The sequence below is a fragment of the Mus caroli genome, unplaced genomic scaffold, assembly GCF_978045245.1.
Source record: "Mus caroli unplaced genomic scaffold, Mus_caroli_1 scaffold_3, whole genome shotgun sequence".
Lineage (NCBI taxonomy): Eukaryota > Metazoa > Chordata > Mammalia > Rodentia > Muridae > Mus > Mus caroli.
The window spans coordinates 67,932,717-67,938,514 of NW_028227258.1; the positions used below are offsets into that span (position 1 = coordinate 67,932,717).

Here is a 5,798-nt window from a genome sequence, read left to right on the forward strand (position 1 = left end):
CTAATGATTTACCAGATTTTCCTAAAGAAAGTTTGGAACAAGAAGGACACATAGCAGACAACACTGTTTCTGAGAGTGATGTTATTCATAATTTGTTGTATCAGTGCATGAGGGGATCTCAGGTCTCTATTTCCATCACTGCAAAGTATAAGACAGGGCAGTCTCTATGACATGTAAGTGAACACCATCTACATCAAGAAACCAATACAAGGGTTTCAAATTTTCATTTTTTTTTTTGAGCTTTTCTTTTCTCCTAGGGGCATTTAGCTTCTCCCTGAAGACCAGCTCACCCTCTGCTGCAAGGTAAGCATAGTACAGGACTCCTTCAGCATTCCTGGACAAAACAGGAAGCTTGAAATCATGGTTCCAAGGAATCTGAGACCTCCACCTTACTTGTTACCTCTTCCAGAAGATGGTTAAGACAATCTCTATTTGGACAGATAGGAGAATTCAGCCATGACCAGCTGATTCAATATCCAGAACATGTGTGGTGTTATCAGACTCCATAGTGGAAGCCATTCAGGATGCAAACCCCAGCACTTATAAAACACTACCTGTTAAACTAAAACCAAGGAATACTTGATCATAGTCCACAGTGTTGGAGTGTAGTGCCAGGGAAATATTAGTGATTGCCATGTACTCTGGCCGAGTCAGCTTGACAGGCTGTGAAGCCTGAAAGCCACTCATGAGGCAGAGAGTTTCATGGAAGCTTACCTCCTGGAGTTCTGGCATTCTCATTAACCCATATACTCATACCCTATTCCCGAGTTAGTCTAGTGTATGGATCCACGTGCTCTCTTTTAGTATTATCTTATTATAAGTCTCTTTAAGATTGAATTCTGACATAGCTAAGCCTTCACCAGTGGTCCAACGTCCTAGAAAGTCCTTGAGCTGACCATGGACTTGGAATTCAGGAAAGTTGCCTGTTCAGTGACATTCAGAATTGCCTCTGGTATTATACTATCACTTAGAATAAAAGCCAAGTCTCTCCCATATACAGGAATTTACAATGGTTTAGGAAGTAGATCAGGCTGTTGTTTTAGAGTGTTGCATTATTCATGAGATGGTTAGCTAGAACGGACTTCCTAGTTAGAACCATGACTTGGGTGTGAAAGCCCTTGCCCTGCAAGTGTAAAGACCTCACACCTGGCTTCTAAGACTATAGCTGACCTTAGATAGGGCTGACTTTGTCTCAGTTATTTTATTGCCCAGTTCCTGCCAGTCTTTGTTTTTACATTCCTCTGTTTTGTGTAAGAGTCATTAAGCATCCGGTAACCTCATTTGTACCTTGCTGATGTGTCACCTAACTTCCCTATTTTCTTCTGTATAAAAAGTTTGGGCTGGGCGGTGGTGGCGCACGCCTTTAATCCCAGCACTTGGGAGGCAGAGGCAGGCGGATTTCTGAGTTCGAGGCCAGCCTGGTCTACAAAGTGAGTTCCAGGACAGCCAGGGCTATACAGAGAAACCCTGTCTCGAAAAACCAAAAAAAAAAAAAAAAAAGTTTGATGCTCAATTTGATAAATTACATTCAGATTCTACACAACCTCTCCTGTGTGCATCTGTCATTTCATCCAATGCTTTGTCCACCTGTGACTAGAAACCCGTTCCTCAAAGACAAAGGGGCCCAGAGGGTCTGTGGCAAGTGATCTTTTTCTTTTTTTCTTATTAGACATTTTCTTTATTTACATTTCAAATGTTTTCCCCTTTCCTAGTTTCCCCTGGGAAAATCCCCTATCCCCTCTCTCTGCCCCCCAACCTACCCACTCCCATTCCTGGTCCTGGTGTTCCCCTATACTGGGACATAGAGCCTTCACAGGACCAAGGGCCTCTCCTCCCATTGATGACTGACAAGGCCATCCTCTGCTATATATATATAGCTAGAGCCACAGGTTCCACAATGTGTTTTCTATGATTGTTGGGAGCTCTGAGGGTACTGGTTAGTTCATATTGACTGTAGGGCTTCAGACCCCTACAGCTCCCTGGATACTTTCTTTAGCTCCTTCATCAGGGACCTTGTCATCCATCCATTGGATGACTGTGTGCATCCACTTCTCTATTTGTCAGGAACTGGCAGAGCCTCTCAGGGGACAGCTATATCAGGCTCCTGTCAGCAGGCTCTTGTTGGCATCTGCCTAGTGTCTGGGTTTGGTGGTTGCTTATGGGGTGAATCCCCAAGTGGGGGCAGTCTCTGGATAGTCATTCCTTTAGGCTCTGCTCTGAACTTTGTAACTCCTTTCATGGGTATTTTGTTCCCCCTTCTAAGAAGGATTCTGAGCCTCTGGGCTAATATCCACTTCTCAGTGAGTGTATATCATGTGTGTTCTTTTGTGCTTGGGTTACCTTGTTTAGGGTGATATCCTCCAGATCCATCCATTTGTCTAAGAATTTTACAAATTCACTGTTTTTAATAGCTGAGTAGTACACCATTGTGTAAATGTTCCATATTTTCTATATCCATTCCTCTATTGAGGGACATCTGGGCTCTTTCCATCTTCTGGCTATTATAAATAAGTCTGCTATGAACATAGCGGAGCATGTGTCCTCTTTTTAATTAATTATATTTAAAAACACTGTAGCTGTCTTCAGATGCACCAGAAGAGGGCATCAGATCTCATTACGGGTGGTTGTGAGCCACCATGTGGTTGCTGGGATTTGAACTTTGGACCTTCGGAAGAGCAGTCGGGTACTCTTACCTACTGAGCCATCTCACCAGCCAACAGGTGTCCTTATTATGAGTTGGAACATCTTCTGGATATATACTTATGAGTGGTATTGCTGGATCTTCCGGTAGAACTATGTCCAATTTTATGAAGAACCACCAAACTGATTTCCAGAGTGGTTGTACCAGCTTGCAGTCCCACCAGCAATGGAGGAGTGTTCCTCTTTCTGAACATCTTCACCAGCATCTATGATTACCTTAGTTTTTGATCTTAGCCATTCTGACTGGTGTGAGGTGGAATCTCGGGGTTGTATTGATTTGCATTTCCCTGATAATTAAGGATGTTGAACATTTTTTTTAGGTGCTTCTTAGCCATTCAGTATTTATTCCTCAGTTGAGAATTCTTTTTTTAGCTCTGTATTCCCCCACATTTTTTTTAAATAGGGTTTAGTTTTGTGGAGTCCGACTTCTTGAGTTCTTTATATATATTGGATATTAGTTCCCTATTTGATTTAGGATTGGTAAGGATCTTTCCCCAATCTGTTGGTGGCCTTTTGTGTTACTGACAGTGTCTTTTGCCTTTCAGAAGCTTTGCAGTTTTATGAGTTCCCATTTGTCAATTCTTGATCTTGAGCACAAATCATTGCTGTTCTGTTCAGAAATATTTTCCCTGTGCTCCTATGCTCAAGGCTTTTCCCCAGTTTCTCCTCTATAAGTTTCAGTATCTCTTGTTTTATGTGGAGTCCTTTGATCCACATAAAAAGTCCTTTGACTTGAGTTTGTACAAGGAGATAAGAATGGATCAATTCGAAGTGGATGCTCGCAGTCAGCTATTGGATGGAACATACGGCCCCCAACAGAGGAGCTAGAGAAAGTACCCAAGGAGCTAAAGGGGTCTGCAACCCTATAGGTGGAACAACAATATGAACTAACCTGTACCCCCCCTCCCCCCCCGGAGCTCGTGTCTCTAGCTGCATATGTATCAGAAGATGGCCTAGTCAGCCATCATTGGGAGGAGAGGCCCATTGGTCGTGCAAACTTTATATGACTCAATACAGGGGAATGCCAGGGCCAAGAAGTGGGAGTGGGTGGGTAGGGGAGTGGGGGGTGGATAGCACTGGAAATGTAAATGAAGAAAATACCTAATAAAAAATTTAAAAAAAAAGGAATGGAGATAGGTTAGAAGTCTGAAGGGGTTCACAAAGAGGGAGGAGATTCCATCAGAATCTGCTTACATTGTCTCCTTCGAATTCAGCGACACAGTGAAAGATCGTCAGGCTCGGCGGTGGTGGCACACACCTTTAATCCCAACACTTGGGAGGCAGAGGCAGACGGATTTCTGAGTTCAAGGCCAGCCCGGTCTACAGAGAGTTCCAGGACAGCCAGGGCTACACAGAGAAACACTGTCTGGAAAAAAACAAAAAACAAAAAACAAAAAACAAAAAAAAAAGAAAAGAAAAGTGGTCAGGCCAGAAAGATTCTATAGAGTTGGGGATTAGACTGGTAGTTGTGGTTTTACAAGAAATGAAGGAGAAGGGAAGATCTACAGGCATCTTTCATGCTTTCCCCTCAGGATTGGACAGTGAGTTATCAGTGACTGTGTTCTGGAGTTAGGCGCTAGAATACAGTAAGGAGTTAGCCTGAGGGATCTTAAAGAATTGTCTCTGGGACTCGAAGGAGATGCATGCAGGCAGAAAGTAAGGCTACAGCTGGTGTTATGACATAGTTCTATAGATGAGACTGGTTGTTGATGTGGGAAGACAGGTGTTGGTGATATCTGTCTAGCTCCTAAAATCCCTTAAGGCATTTGAATAAGGACTCCAAGAAAACACTCTGTGCAGAAGCCAGGGAGTGGAATCTTTCATCCACCAAGTGGGGATGGGACTCCACCATTGACTTCCACCCGGAGCTTTTAGAGACTTCAGAAGCATGAAGGGCAATGAAATGTAGAGCCCGAGTCTTCAGCTGCTCTGTGCTGTGGAGGTCAGCCACAATGAGAGTGTGTGCAGCATTCTCCACAGAGAGGTTCCTGCAGAGGGCATCCTCACATATGACCTTCAAGCCCTCAAGGCCATACTTGTCAGCAGCTGCCAGCACATCACAGGCCATGGAGTGGCTGTGGAGGGTTGGAGCCTTCCCAGTGTAGATGAAGCCCATCATCTCCTTAAAGACTTGAAAATCCAGCTCCTGGATCTCAAAGCAGTTTGCTAGTCTCTCCTTCATTTGATGTTCAAACATGGCTCTGAAAACTGGAGAGTGAGCTGCTAGGATGGCTTTGTGAGCCCTGAATTCATGGCCAGCTACCAACAGGGAGCAGTTCGTGAAGAGGGAATTCTCCCACAGCTTGCCTAGGTCATCTGTCAACATATGTCTTGGATCCTTGATTGCAGGTATCATGTTCTGTCCAGGCATGTTTATGATGGCTCCTACTATGCTCACCTTGCAGCAGAGGGTGAGCTGGTCTTTAGGGAGAAGCCAATTCCGATGGGAGAGGAGGGAATCTCGAAGGATGAACTTACTGAATCCCCAGTTTTGCTTTCTCTGAAAGCTAGGGACATTCAAGCTCTGCGTATATTGATATTTCTCTCCTTGGGAATTTTTGATCCAGAATTCAAACTTTGCTCTAACTTCTCTCTTTGGGCAGTTGACCAACACCAGGTAAACTGACAGGTAATCTTTGCTTTCTTCATCAAACCCGTTTGGGTGTACTCTCAAACACCAGGCCACGTCCTCATTGGCCTTCAAAGAGAACACTGGGCTTTTAATCTTTCTCCTAATTCCCCCCATGCAAAATGAAAAGTTGCTAATGGTCCACTCATAGCAGAATTCTTTAACACTGATCTGTGTGGAGCCCCAGATCTTGGCTTCCATGTCCCCTGACATTTCTGCTGGAGGTACTTTGGAGGTTAAAGCTGATCTGAAAATAACTAGAAGTTATTTATTCTTCTTCCTGTTGGATACAAGTATAGGTATTTTAGATTTTATTTCAATATCTCTTAAATTCTCTCTCTCTCTCTCTCTCTCTCTCTCTCTCTCTTTCTCTCTCTCCTCTTCTCTTCTCATCTCATCCCTCCTCAACTCCCCTCTCCATGGTGTAAATAAACTCTATTCTATACTAATCTTGGCTGGTACCTCAGGG

General features: G+C 43.8%; 1 pseudogene; it reads right to left on the bottom strand.

Moving 5' to 3' along the window:
* Positions 1-4,457: 4,457 nt before the first annotated feature.
* On the bottom strand, positions 4,458-5,542 carry LOC147005560 (TD and POZ domain-containing protein 2-like; annotated as a pseudogene).
* Positions 5,543-5,798: the final 256 nt, after the last annotated feature.